General features: G+C 39.3%; 1 long non-coding RNA gene across 1 annotated transcript in view; it reads right to left on the reverse strand.

Moving 5' to 3' along the window:
* Nucleotides 1-9405: 9405 nt before the first annotated feature.
* The window catches only part of LOC128312227 (uncharacterized), a 692739-nt gene continuing 686402 nt past the window's right edge, over nucleotides 9406-15742 (reverse strand). The window contains exon 5 of the long non-coding RNA XR_008291241.1: nucleotides 9406-10613. This is a non-coding gene — a long non-coding RNA (uncharacterized LOC128312227). The remainder of the gene's footprint in view (nucleotides 10614-15742) is intronic.

The following is a 15742-nucleotide window of genomic DNA, read 5'->3' on the forward strand; positions in this document are numbered from 1 at the left end:
CTTTTTTCCTAATCGAAAGCCCATCAATGAAATGTCTTAACAAAAACCCTAGCAACTGTGACGTTCTTGGGACCCAGCAGTTGACAAAGGCATTACAATACTGTGTCGTGCAGGCTGTTAAAGAAATCCAGCCCTGGTGATAATGTGTATATTCATTCTGTGTAAATGATTAAGTTCAAAAAACCATACAATGAATCATGGTAGCAAGGCCAGACTTGCTTTGATTAACTACACTGGTATAATGAAACCCAACAGAGCAATCACTGAAACATTTAGCTCCAAATGTAAATCTTCTCGAACTCTGAAAAAAAAAAAAAAAAAGAAAGAAAAAAAACATGTTAGGCAAAGAGAGGTGGTGTAGAATACAGCCATGTTTCGAATAATGAAAGTGGAGGCAGTTGCAAAGAAAAGGGGATGTTTAAAAGTTGTTATGCTGTGTTTGGCAAGAATGAGTCATTTTAAAAGTGTCAATCACGGTAATCCAACATATTTTTAATCTAAAGGTCAATAGAAGCAGTTTCCAAGGTGGTACAATAGTTATGCCAAATATGAAAGCAAGCAGTTCTGAGATGATTTCAAGTGTTAATACTGTACCATCATGTGTCTTGGAGAATTAATCTCAGCTCTAAATTGAAGAGCATGGATTGATCAGGGCAGAAGAATTTTTATTAAAAATCTACTTAAACAGCCAGTGACACAGTCATTCCCACCAAAGTGCTCTGCAGAGTTCTTATAAGTCAGATGTGGCTCAGTGAAGGCGTGTGGTGTCGTCTACGGAGTAGTAGTTATTTTTTCTCCTGGGGGTAGAGATTATCTGCTGGTCCCAGTGTCTACAGAATGAAAACTCTTTCCTTCCAATGGCCTACATGTCATTTTCTCAAAGGCAAGAGAAAGGCATGCCTATGAGACGTGAAGCCAGTGTTCTCTGATGCAGTGGCCAGAGGCATTCAATCCCTGCCTATTTTCCGTTTTGTTCTTGAACAGCTTACAAATGTACCTTAAATGTGCTTGGGTCATGTTGGACGCTTAAGCATTAGAAATATTCCATGAGAGAAAAGTTAAGTTAGGTTCTGTCTTTAAGGTTTATGGGAACACGTGGTCTTCCTTCCAGGGAAAGCAGTTGCTACCTCGGCAGGATTGGGCTTTCGTCTTGTGAGTTTCTTATGTACAGGTTAAACATACGAGAAGTTTTATAAGGCTATAGACATTGTGTCAGAGAAAACAATCTATAAGAGGTCTGAGCTATATAAAAACCAGTTGGCATATTCAGTTTCATGATAAAGCTCTTTCCAAAGTTCTTAGACTGCCCAATTCAGTCTATATTATCACAGGGGAACTTGGAACCAACCATTATCGTAGATTATAGTAATAATTCTACATGCGCACGCTGGGACTACAGGAAAGCTCTCCAGGAATTCACGGTAGACTAGCACTAGGATAGTCTCTTGAATCTATTCTCACAAATCTAAGCAAATATTTGTGGTTTTTACTAGTTTATTTATTTGTTTTCAAGGTTTATTTATTTTGAGAGAGAGTGAGAGAGAGCAAGTGAGGGAGGGTCAGAGAGGAAGAGAGAGAATTGACCTGGGGCTCAAACTCACTAATCATGAGATCATGACCTGAGCCAAAATCAAGAGTCGGATGCTTAACTGACTGAGCCACCCAGGCGCCCCCAAACATTTGTTTCTGTGACCACATGAATTAAAACCACCTTCGTATTTAAAAATAAACAGCATAGGCATATTTACATATATTTCACTCTTTCTTTTAACCTCTCAAGAGCAAATTTTATGTAATGTGTCAGTTAAACAGGTAGTTGCTGATGGAGCTTTACTTGTGTTTTCAGAATGCTTTTGGTGGTTTGGTCAAATAAAAGAAAAGAAATCGAAGATGAAGGAACCACTCTATCATAATCTGTCTTTTTCCTACGAACTTCTATGGGAGAAAATGATCACATTGAGAGTATTATAAATGCATTTGGACCTTCTGCTACTTCTTGTTACTCCTCTTTCCCTTCACTTCTTTCCTCCCTAGAGTCTTAAGACATATTATCTTCAAAGTGTGGCCTCACGGCCATGATTCCAAGTAGCTGAATGTGTCCATGGTAGAATTCATCTACTACGTTGTACAGTGGACGTGTAGACACACAGTTTATTCTATTGTGTTTTATTTAAAATTTTTTTTCAACTCAAAAGTAACACATGCTAATATTAGAAATATTGGAACAATCAGAAACAAGGAAGAAAATTAAAATGATATATAACCTTCCCTCACAGAGAAGACCACTGTTAAAATCTGGGTGTGTAATTTTCTGGTGTCTTAAATATGCACACATATATGCACACATTACAAAACAAATGTGGGATCATATTGTACAGTGTATCCATAAAGTCTAGAACATAGGTGAAAAAAGATATCTATGCTAATATCAATACCAACATTATTAGATTTGCTGACATTAGTAAAGATATGTTAATATTAGTCCATATTATTTTATTGCTCTTAAAGATTGGAGATGTCATTGGTGGCATGACATGCGTTTACTTATGTTTCTGTATTTTTACAGACACCCTGTATATGAATGGTATATACTTCTTGACATTTTTTTTCCTACATCAACTCGAGTTTCAGTCTTGGCATGACTATAAAAGGTCCTCAAATTGACAATGGCCGTAAATGAAGAAATATTCATACTAGCCATGCCAGAAAGGGAACATTTCACAAATATCCTAGATTGTTTTTTTTAACTAGCCAATTCACAAACTTTCTGTAGATTTATTTATCCATTTTGGGCTCACTGACCACAGTATAGAAATATACTGGCAAAAATCCAAGGACTTAGAGAGATTTAAAAGCAGCATATTTCCTTAAATCCTTCATCTTTTCCAAACACCACTTATTGTAGAAAATTAGATGGGAGGGGTAAAGAGGTAGGGACAAAAGTGTTAGCCCTGACCTTGGCAGTCTCATAGTCAGACACGCTCAAAGAGGAGAGCAAAAGGAAAGAGGCTGTGTAACCAATCCCCACACAGAGGTTCATGTTATATTGACTTTCACAAAACACGGCTGCCCTGTCATGCCAATGAAGTTATTAAAATTAAAATTAATCCCAGGCTCTTCTAAAACAGCTGCAAGACAAGGCCAGCCCGCCTCACCTTCTGAGTAAAGCCTTCATTTTCAGAGTAAAACTTCACGAACTCTGTTCATCAGAGCGCTTACAGACTGAAGGCATATGTGTTTCCAAGCTGTATCTGTCCCAGTGTTTCTCTCTTCTAGATACTTCTCTCTCAAAAAAGCGTTATGATTCTCCGAGAGGCTACAGTCGCAATTACAATCTTTGTGCAGTGTTTCCATTTGGCCTGTGAGCATTGCAAATTGGATATTGGGAAAAATCTTCAGCATGAAATGGATTCAAATGTTTGGCGCTATCCTAATTGTGTGAAGTTTCAATTTTATATAGCATTCCTATCATTGCTGAAGAGAAAGATATATTTCTATATAAGATGAGCCCATTCCCATCTATTGTTCAGGAGCCCCAAGCCTATGACCTGAGGCGAAGTCGGACGCTTAACCAACTGAGCCACCAGGCGCCCCTTAGAGATAATGTTTTGAATTATCTCTCAATTTACATGCTGTGGTGGGCAAGTCCCTCACTACAGCTCAGGAACAAATATACCTTCAGAAAGCAGGGAGGACAGATGTCACTCTGAAAGCTGGAGATCTGAGAGCCGAGAGAGGAATGTGGGCAGTGCACAGACAGGGTCCCACCATGCCTGGCCTTCAGAGCTTTATTGGATGGGCTAACGAGTCTGGTTTGCCCTTGGAGAGGAAGGAGATGCTGGGTCAAAAGTGGGGGGCTTCTTTGCTAGACCAAAGGAATCCTGTATCAGAGGCCAGGGAAGGACAGAGTCAGGGAGAAGAGAGGCATTCTGGAAGACGGGCCAACTATCATATCTCAAAGAGTCGGAGTCAAAATCTGCAATATTTTGGACCAGATTTTAAACAGTTCTTCTTTCTTCCCCTTCCTCCCCATGAAAGTCATAGCAGCTTCGGGGAGTAAAGGATCTTTCTTTTCTCTGCACATCTGTGTTTAGTATGAATACTCTCACAATTTCAGGACACTTATTTACAAGTGAAGTATGGGGGAGCTTTTCGACTTCCTCCAAAAAGTTTGTCTGCCTTTGTTCTCATTATTCCCAGTACTTAAGAGGTCATCCCCTTCTTCCTTCACCTACTGTCTAGCTATTTTTCCTGTTATTAATTGAGCCCCACCTGTTAAATTAGTTCTGTTTGGGGCCTTTTTTTCTGGCCCACACTCCCCTCAGTCTTTTGAGCATGCAAAATCTCCTTATTTGGATTCTCTTAATGCTTTAAGTTCTGATTAGCATCCAATTTATCCATTAGCATTGGAGGTAGTCATTTGAAGACCTTTCTCCCAGACAGTAGAGTGATCCCCTGACAGGAGGAACCAGGATGTGAATGGCACTTGCCCATCATCAGAGGGCAGAGGGTCAAGCCTAAAGGACTTTCCCAGTGGACAGGGCAGTGAACAAGCCATGAATGTCTGGATGACAGAGAAGTTAAGCATGCTTTCTTCTGGCATATTATATTTGCTAGTGCAAATGACACTCTTCCTCCATCAGAGTTTAGTAGCTACAAAAATGTAGCTTGAGCAATAGCTTTCAAATCAAAGAGGATAAGAACAATCTGACACTTAATCTGTGCTGTGCTTCTGACTCTGAACACCTGTCCTATGTTCAAAGGGATAAAGAGGGGGTTACAGAGCACAGTGCGTAAAAATCTCTGATATGAGATTTACCTACTGGATCCCCTTATCAATTTTTTAAAAAAGTATTCTTAGACTTCCTATTGACCAGACCAATGAGAAAAGAAAGGAGGGGGAAAAGAAAGGCAGAAATTGAGCATAACTCAGGAGGGTTATAGCTCTTATTTATGCCTCGGGACAATCCTGACAAGTAAGAATTTTTAAACTTCCTTCAAAAACTGTGTCTTCCTTTGTTCTTCTTCTTGTCCCCATGCCACAGAGAACTAAACGGGATCGGAAAGGTTAAGCAACTGGACATCACACAGAGCATAAAAAGAGGAACGCAGATCTCCTCACACCCAGTCCAATTTTCTTTCCACTGGACAGAGTTTCCTGAGACCAGCAGCATCATGGTGACTGAGACTTGGTTACGCAACCTTTAAATATAAAGTCCTCCTGTCCTCCAACGTTGTGTTGGTAGATACGCGGAGAAACTTCTTCTTTGGGCTGCAAAACCACTGAAGTACCTCAAACAAAAATGAGTTGGTAGAGAGCACTCTGCTTTGCAGAACACATCTCTACAACTTCCTTCTTGCTTTGGTGACAGTTTTCATCGCCAACAATTTCACATGTTGGATCTGCTTACCTGAGTCTGTTGCATAAGTGACCAAAAAAAAAAGTCTCTCTGTTATCCCAAAGACCATAAATTTGGGCTAGTGAAAGCCCTCACTGCAAGGCAGATGGTCTCCGAGGAGATGAGGGTTAGTTTCAGTTCCCCGGAAAAGGAAGGTTTGCACAAGGTTGTATTTTAGGGGGAGGGCTGTCATGGGTGAGAACCCTCTATCCATCAGGGGAACGCATGGGCGCTCCCACCTCACTGGTTGATCTAAACAGAAACTGCGTTGTGAAGTTGACAGCCTAAACTGAAACACAAGGACAACCAGATTCCCTTTTTAGATTGTTTCAATTTTTGGACAAAAATACACATTTCGCAAGCAGGCTACACTCCTCCCGAGGGGGCATTCACTATTATGAGTCTAACAGAGACATCTACTGGCTGAGTCCTGTGCTTCCAGAACCAGCGTCTGTGGGACCCAGTGAGTGACCAACCCTTCATCTCTGCCAGCTTGTAAATAAACAAAAATTATAATAATGATCATTTCATTTGTTCATACAGAATTACTAAGGGGCACACTTGGCGTGTATGCAAAGGTTGAAAAATTCACAGAGACCTGGGTGGCCAGGGTTGGTAAAGACTCAGCCAACCGGATGTCGACTTTAAAATTTTCTAGGGGTGCCTGGGTGGCTCAGTCAGTTAAGCGAATGACTCTTGATTTCATCTCAGGTCATGATCTCACGGTTTGTAAGTTCAAGCCCCACACTGGGCTCCATGGTGGCAGTGTGGAGCCTGCCTGGGATTCTCTCTCTCTCTTTCTGCCCCTCCTCACTTGTGCGCTCTCTTTCTCTCTCTCTCTCTCTCTCTCAAAATAAATAAATAAAGAACTTTAAAAATTTATAAATTTCTTTACCACATCTGACCAAGGAATGGTAACGATGCTTCAGTTCCCCTATTAGACAAATAGAATCAGAAGTTCAAATATGAGAGTAGAGCATCATGGACAATTGCTTTTCTGCCTCAGAGGTCTAGCAGAGCACAGGAAAAGAAGGTGTGTGTGTAAAACATGAACTCCAACAACAGAAATCCCGTAATAAATCCTGAAGTGCCTCAGCAGTGATATATTTTCATATTAAGCACCGATTTATGGGCAAATTGAAGATGCTGATGGGTCTGTACTGGGAGAGGAACAGAAACAGTTCCCACTGGCAGAACCCCCACTCCTCCCCCCCCCCCCCCATCATGTTGACTTCTGGAGGCTGTGCTATGTGTCTGCTCCTTCATGGCCTCTGGCGAGATCAGGCTGATACCCGCAATGCTAGGACTGCGCCCCTATTAATCAGCGTGAAGAAGCCTCCTGATCTTTCCTGAGAGGGAAGGATCCTGAATGGGAGGACTAAATATAGGCAAACAAATCCAATAACTAAACCCTCACAGCCAAGACATAGCAAATATAAATCCCACTTGTGTTATTATAATGCCTACCAACCTAATTGAGAACACATTCATTTTAAGCTAAATAAATTACCGCTACAATTATATAACCTTGAGGTCACCTCCTTTAGGAGATGGCCAGCACTTGTATTAACTATTCCACACTTTACTGTAAGTGGCCTCAGCCAATCAATGCCAGATAAATGCTGTTAAAATATGCATTTAATTAACTTAGTCCTTCATTTATTTGCTATTTTAGCCTAGGGATGAAGAAGAACGTGAAGTTAAATTGTGTGTGTGTTCTCAAACAAGACTTCAGAGTGAAGAGTTTTTCCTTCCCAGTCAAAGCACTGTCTTCCTTGTTAATCTGGTCAAGAAAGCATTCCTCAGACATTAACGGAATACAGTACGTCCATGTAAAGAGTGGGACTTTGCCTGTGTCATTGATAACCCCACACTCAAAGAAGTAACTCCTTGCATTTTCCTTCGAGAGATGGGTTTACCAGATGTCTCGCTTACTGACGCTCTGATCCCTCTTGGACTGTGAGCAGTTATGATAGTATGTTTCTGATCACAGGGATGCAAGGACAATTATATCCCTAACTTAGGGATTCATGTATTGCTTTATTATTTTTCAGTATACAGAGATGTTTTTGGCTGTGTTTTGGAATATTATGCCCTCTCCCTTGGCCCCGGGTTATGCAGAAAACTCTTAGCAGAATGTGCCTAGTAGATAATGTGCTTTTTACCAATCTCTTCTTTTGGTTTTGCTTTTGCTGTTGTAGGCACATTATTATTCACTGAATGTTCGTCTGCTTCCTCCACACAGCCCAGATGTGCTAGTCAAAACCATGTGGCATGGGGCTGTGAACAGCAGTGATGTGTGTTACCTCAGGCTGAGGCACTTAAGAGCTGATGAACAACCTTGTACCTCTCCCTTTCTGTTCCATGATGATCCTGGGGGTTGTGAAATGGCAGAGATTTAAAATGAAAGCCTGACAGTTTGCTGAGTCACTGTAGGGAAGGGAGCTGCTTTGAGAGGTATTCTGACTTCCATTGCATTCTGCATGATGAGCAAGAAAGAAACCTTTGTCTTATTAAACCACTGAGATTTCAAGGTTTGTTTATCACAGCATAATCTAGCCTATGCTGACAAATATAATTGGCTTCTATGGTCATAAACAAATCCATAATCTGTAGTACTAAGTAACCGCTTAAACTGTAGTAATTTGGATCTAATTTGCATGAATATTAATTCTTTGAAACAAGAAAGGAAAATAATGATATTCCACAGACTTTATACCTTCAGAATAAGCCACTTGTTCATTAATTTTTAATGAGAAACATTCATTATTATGAATTCCTTGACAAGACTTTGATTTTTTTTGGTAAATGATGACCATAATTAAGCTCCTCATAATGAACACAGCAATTTTTAAACAGTACAATTTATATAATGTTTCTCCTCTGGGAGGCTCAGTTTTCCTAATAAAAAGCAACAGTGGATATATGGCTAAGTCTTCATAATGCATGAGGGTTTGTAGCCTTTTTTATATCCCTCTCCACTCTCATTCATTCATTCCATCAATACATATCCTTTCTGCACTTTTCTGCAGAACTTCAAGACTGAATTTCAAAATAGGAAACTTTAATAATAAAATGCTGGGTTACTGGCAACGTAAGTTTGCCCCCTAAAGGGCTTTCTTGCTGTTATTGGCCTAACGACTTCATTTATCTATATAGTTTGAAATCTTTTTGATTCTGTCATCCGCTTATATGACACACACAAACATATTCGTGTGTACCCTAAAGTAAAGCATTAATTAAAATACTAAAACTATTTTTCAGGAGCATTTGATAGCAGGGGAAGAAAATAGGGATAAAAATTAAAATCCGTTTGCTCCATTAGGAAAGCTCTCATGGGTTACATATGATCCTAGATCACAGCAGAAAAAGTTTGCTAGATGATGCTTGTCTGTACAAAATAACCTTAGTTCCCTACTATGATATTCTGGAAAATATTAACACCACTGCTTTGCTCATCTCATCTTTGTAAGGACAAACAGGAAGAGACAAGTTTAAAGGCTAAGAGGCCCAAATTGGGCAGATCCACTGACATGAACTCAATGTCCCCCTTTTGTCCTACTCCACAGGTCAGATGTCAACTAGCGTTCCAAATCCCAATGCATTTTTGTAAAGTCATTGTTTTCATTCACTGTTTCCTCTAGGTAGAGCTTGGTCCCCTTCAAGACCTTTTACTTGCTGAATTCTTTACTGCTCTGCACCTTAACATTATAATCCTTCTTCCACCCACCTTACCTTGCATCCTCATGCATATTCCATTTTTTTCCCAGAGCACTTTTTACTTTCTAAAATACTATATGCTTACTATATTTGCTATCTATTGTCACTACCACACTGGAAGTCCTGAAAGAGCACTGATCTTTGTATACCTCTGATTTATCAGTGTAAAGACTGGCACATTAGAAGGTATTCAGTAAATATTTTCAAGTAAATGAATGAGTTAATGAATAAATGAAAGGTCCCCTGGTCCAAAAAAAAAAATTCTAAGACCCATTTTCTTGATACCTCTTTTTCCTTCCAAATTCCATTTTGCCTCCAGCTATCTTGTCCCCAGAATTTCATTCATTCTTCAACTGACCTTGTCAGCTTATCAAACATGGCTGACCTGCTCCACAATTCGCAGTTTCTTAGACCCTAATAGGTGTCTTCCTTTGCTGGCCTGATGTCTTTCTGGACAGAGGATCTAGGTAATTTTCTAAGTGTATTCCCATGAGCAGCTCTGACCAGAAATGGTGAGGTCTTATTGGATGGATTTTGGTAAACACAGTAAATTTCAAGAGAAATTATTTAACATGTAATTTTACAGTCACTTTGAAAAGATTTTGTTTTGTAAAAATAACACATGCACAGTGTGATTTAGAAAAGAAGAAAATAAAACCACCCATAGTTCTATGAGATAAATGCACAGTTAATAATTTAAATTGCATTATCTATCACTTTTCTTATAACTGAACTGACTGCTTAAGTTAAAACCAGCCAATTAATTCACAAAAACAGACTTCACGTGATCACATTCTATAAAGTCCTCCAAAGCTTGCAAATGGATACAGTAAGAAAAGGAATAAAAATAGAATGCTGGGAATTAGGAGAAAGAGTGCTTCATAAATGAAGGGCAGGCTTGCAGAGCTCTGTGACCCTGAACCACTGTGACACAATTTGAACTTGTTCATACACACAGCTTGTATCTACAAAAAGCGCTTTGTAGGGAAATGACTTCTGAGAAAGTTAGGATCTAAATATAGGCCAAATTAATCACACTATTCAGTAGTGCTGTGGTGACCAACTACATTCGCCTCCCCCTCCTTTTATCTATGGGGGATACAATCCCAGACCCTCAATGGATGCCTGAAACCATGGATGGTACTGAACCCTGTATATACTAAGTTTTTTTTTCCTATACATAATACATAATATGATCAAGTTGAATTTATAAATTAGGCACAGTAAGAGATGAACACCAATAACTAATAATAAAATAGAACAATTACAACAAAATATTATACTAAAAGTTATGTGAATGTGGCCTCTTTCTCAAAATCTCTTACTGTACTGTATGCACCCTTCTTGTGATGAGAGGGGATGATAAAAATGCCTATGCGATGAGATGAAGTCGGGTGAATGTGATGTAGCATGAGGCTACTCCTTACCTTCTGAAGATAAGTCAGAAGGAGGATCATCTGCTTTCTGACTCGGGTTGATCATGGGGAATTGAAACTGTAGAAAGCAAAACTGAAAATGAGAGGGGGCTGCTGTGTTCCAGTTTCCCTGGGACTGAGGAGTTTCTTGGGAGGATGGCCTTTCAGTGGTAAAATCAAAATACTCCCAAGTAGACTGGGACAAGTTGGTCACCTGAGGAGGCATCTGGGGGAAATATATATGTATATTTGTACATAAGGCTCGTCTTAAGTAATTAGTTAGTATTTGGTCGGTAGAGGCATTATTAGGACATTCTTTATGATTGAATCTTAACTAAAATGATCACAGAAGGAGGATAAAACAGGGGGCATTCATCAAAACTAAATCAGAAAGTCAGATGGGCTGAAGCTGATCTCAAGGGTATAGGTGCACCTTCATCTTGTTCAAGTGTAGGAAATCAGTGCCTATCAATGTCTCTGCATCTGCCAGACAGAGCCAGAAAGAAGGGGAGAATGTAATTCAACAGATTTGGATTAACTGACGAGCCGAAAAAGACACCTTTTCTCAAGACCCTGACGGGAACAGGACGGTCAGCTGTGGCCTGCAAAACAGGGCTCAGACTGAGTCAACCTTAAGTCAATTAGAAAAAAGAAAGAATGAATGAAGATGGTGCAATTTGCTACCAAAATTGTTCAAGTAACTGCGATCTCTGGGTGTTGTGCGGGAGGAAGAGCGGAAAGGGAAAATGCTGAGCCCTCAGAATGCCCCCCTGTTTGTGTTCGTTTACGAATTTCCATCAAGAAAAGTGGCTTTCTGAACATTCTACCCATGAAAACAAAACAAGAACAACTTAGAAATCCTCTGGCTTTTGGGAGAAAATGATAGAATTAAAAATTGGTGCTTAAATTGAGGAGAGATGTTTCAAAGGTCAAAATGTCAAGGGTTAAGAGAAAAGACGGTTATGGCATTATAACATTGTCTTTACTGAAAGCTTTATAAGAAGGACGAGGTTTTTGAAATAATCGAAACACTAGTTTATGTTAGATATTACTAAGGTGCTAAACAGGTGCCTTTTTAAGGAATTAGGTACTTGTTATGTTAAGGAAGTGGTAAAATGAGACTGTCTTCAACGGAAGCACTTTTCTACTGCAAGAATTCTCTAGAGCTATCACCGTTATACTAGTAACTCACAATCAATAAAATACAAGCAAGAACTCCTACACAATAAATATGCTAACATCAGATTCCCTAACCTTGCCGAGTTCAAAACACCAGTTTCCTCCTTAGGTCATTGTAACTCATATTTGAATACTGCTTTCAAATTTAGTTTCCCAACCACTATGATTTAGGTGTTAAGATTATTCCCATTTTACACACAAGGAAACTAAGGCTGAAGATATATGCAGCTTACTCAAACTTTTACTCTACCAAATTCAGGGAGTAGGATTGCACTCAGTTCCTTTGGCTTTAGATGTTATTCTATAAACATAAAACAAACTCTCAGTTTCATCTTATCATCTTTTGACTATGAAGGACATAGCACACTTTCCAAGATGACCTTTGCCTTACATTAGTAAGCGCACAAAGTGTGAGTCGCTCAGCAACTGCAATGGCCAGAGACTTATTATCTCTTTCACGTTAAGACCCTCATGAAACCTCAGGGATTGAGGCTGAAAAATCAATGCCAGATGGCTTTAGGATAAATATTCCTGAAAATTCTGCTACTGTCAAGTTACCCCAACGGAAATGTCCTCAATGCTGATAAAGATGGAGATAACACATGCAGGCCATCTGTCCTAGCCACATGGCTTTTTAATAAGGAAAATCTCTGAGGGTAAAATGAATGAAGACTGGATACAGGCAAAGGGGCATCTAGGACACATTCTTGTGTGTCTGCTGGTCATTAGCTAATTATGAATGCAGATAATTAAGACAAGTCTCTAAAAGTTGTCCCATTTGACAGGATAAGCTACTCTTGCTGAACGTGGAGAGACATGGTGAACGATAAAAAATCAATTTTGTTGACAAATCTGCTTCAAAGAAGTTCAGTAAGCATCACCATGATGTTTTACTGGAATGTATTACTCCATTTTTTCCCAAATCTATTTGAAGTGGCTTTTAGCAAAAGACGTAAGTGAGAAAAATTGGACTAGAAAGACAAAACCTGAACATGGTCTAAAATGATCACCAATGGCAGCCAATGTGTTGCAACCAACTGGGTACAGAATTGTGTTTGTGACAGGGGACTTCTGATTCTAATTAGGGTCATTTCAGGTATCTCAGACTCTCTTATAATCAAGAAAATGCTTAATAATGTGATGCTGGACAATCCAAAATCATTTTTTTTCTTTGATAGAGACATGAAATCCATACATGACTTCTTTCCTTGGGTTTCATCATGACATTGTAATCACACTTGGCAGCCTGGAAACCAGATTTCCAGGAAAATATGTAAGGTAATGAACACTCCTACCCGGAGGTATCTACCTGGAAGCACATCTCAGTGAGAGATGATTGTTGTGCCCCATTGATGTTCATTCCCTGATGCATTTTGGCAGGGTCAGCAATGTTAAGGCTAAAAGGAAATTTGTTTAGGGCTCCTGTACATTGTTTGCTTTAAAACAGACAATTTCTTTGTATATGATTCCAAGAAGCAGAGCTGACTCTTCAATATGCTTTAGAACCATCATTTAAACAAAGAAATTTATTTAAGTTTCAGGTTGGAAGCCATATTCAGTCGCTTAGCAGTGGTCTTTCTGAGTAGCTTTTCAATCCCTGCTGTTGTCCAACTTTTTTGGTAATAGAATTCCTCCACGTTATCATTGTTAGAAGGTGTGTTGGGACAGCAGTAATCAACCACAATATCAACTCTAAGACTCCTCACAACAGGAGATCCCCAACTTTGTCTGTTCATGGTGACCGTGGTGTCTCAGTAATTTTTTCATGGTGTCTCGAGGCCAAAATAAATACTTAGATACTTAGCAGTTGTTTATTAAATACTTAGGTCCAAGCAATTCAATATGTATTTGTGTCCTAACCACTTAGTAACCATCTGGAAAAAAAACCACATATATTGAAAGACAAAATACTATATTTTATTCTTAGGTAACCACAGTTATTTACTAATAAGGTGGGTGCACCTGTTGTACTTTGTACAATATCTTAAACTTGGAATCAGATTGGATGCTGTCACCCTCATTTCTTGGTCCACATGGATTTTTGCATAGTACTTGCTTTAAATTTTGTTTGTTTATTTATTTATTTTGAGAAAGAGCGAGCGAAGAGGGTTGGGGCAGAGAGATGGGGGAGGGAGAGAATCCCAAGCACACTCTGCACTGTCAGAGGTCGGATGCTTAACCAACTGAGCCACCCAGGTGTCCTGCATAGTACTTGCTCTATATCCTAATGCCTGCGAAATATCCAGCTACATAAAGATATGGTGTCATCAAAGAAATGTAGTGGAATCTAATGTTGAAAATATCAACTCTGGAGCTACTAGTTTGCATGGTGTCCAAATTTCCTATGACCAAGTATTGTTATGCTTTCCCAACAATTTAAAATTACTGTGGTGCCCTCTGAGTTCACTGCAGCACGCTCAGGTCCCCTGGGTGGGGAGGTGGGGAGCTGTGGTTCTACAGAATTGTAGTGACAATATATGTGAGCAAAAATAATAATGTTACTGAGATACTGTGCTCCAGAGACTGACCAAATTAAAAGTGGAAACCACGTTGCACATCTTCTCTGAAGTCACAGCTCCCCTGGATTAGAGAGGGGAACATGAGCGTTGGACAGCATGAGTTGCGAACCTTGGGAATTGTTTTTTGTTCTCAACAAAGGCAATGAATCTATGAAAACACTGTGTGTGCAGGTGGCCTGACTTTCTGGAGGGCTACATGGGGAATATTTTAGAGGTAGACACTTTAAGGTATAAACACATCATCCAACTTTCTGCATAGCTAATTAGAAAGCTCTAATCATCTACACTCCTTTTTTATCTTTTTCTTTGTATTTTCTCTCAATCTCTTTGGGTAGGTAATCTGTACAAATAGTGATGGTCAGTTGCAACGCTTTAAATATTTGGCCTTCTAAACATGCCAGTCATATGAACCTCACCACAGGCTGTCTCGCCATTTAAGTGCTTTCTGAACAAAAGATTCAGCAGCCAAAAAAAAAAAAAAAAAGAAAAGAAAAAAAAATCAGCAATTCACATTAGTGTTGAAGAAGATCAAAACTGTAAAAATTGAATTGCTGAAGTCTAGGCATTCAGGGAAGTCATATACTAATGAGGCCTCATCATTTCTACGTTTCCCTCTGTTCAAATTTGCTAAAGAGCTTTCAGGTAAGCAATCAATTGATGAAAACAAGACCTTGGCAATGATTAACACCTAAGCTGGTTTTTCATTAAAATAAAAAATGTGTAATAACATGAAGGTTTGCTGGGTCACAAATATGTGTAAGAAAATAGAGTATTGTGTTGTAAAGGAATTTAATTTTTGCCCCGGCTGACCTGCCAATTAACCTCATGGTCTTAGGTCAAAGCCATTTTGCTTCCCTGGACCTCAGCCCCCACACTAGCATGTACAACGGTGGGTGTGGATTAGCTGTCCAAGAGCCTTTGAGTTCCAACACCGAATACTTGATGAACTTCCCCGCCACGGTAGATTTTGATGTCTTATGATGAACATAAATAAAACTGAATCAACCAGCCAAATAGGTGAATTAAAGAAAAAGAGCATTGCTGCTGAGTTGTTTTTTTTTTTTAAAGCACATACAATTTACCATATTAACCATTTATAAGCATACAAGTCAATGGTGTGAAGTGTATTCACATGGTTGTGTAACCAGTCTCCAGAACTTTTTCATTTTGCAAAACTGAAGTCCTATACCCATTAAACAATTAAACAAACTCTCCCCTCCCCACACCCCCTGGCAACTACCTTTCTACTTTGTGTCTCTGTGATTTTGACTACTCTTGATACCTTATATAAGCAGAATTATACAGTATTTGTCTTTCTGTGATTGGCTAATGTCACTTAATATGTCTTCGAGGTTCATCCATATCGTCGCGTATTACAGGATTTCCTTCTGTTTTTAAAACTAAATACTATTGTATTGTACGTATATGCCACATTTTGTGTATTCATTCATCTGTCCCTGTTGCTTCCGCCTTTTGGCTATTGCTCTTATGAATGTGGGTGTAACTAACC

This window comes from Acinonyx jubatus, chromosome D4 (genome assembly GCF_027475565.1).
Source record: "Acinonyx jubatus isolate Ajub_Pintada_27869175 chromosome D4, VMU_Ajub_asm_v1.0, whole genome shotgun sequence".
Taxonomy (NCBI): domain Eukaryota; kingdom Metazoa; phylum Chordata; class Mammalia; order Carnivora; family Felidae; genus Acinonyx; species Acinonyx jubatus.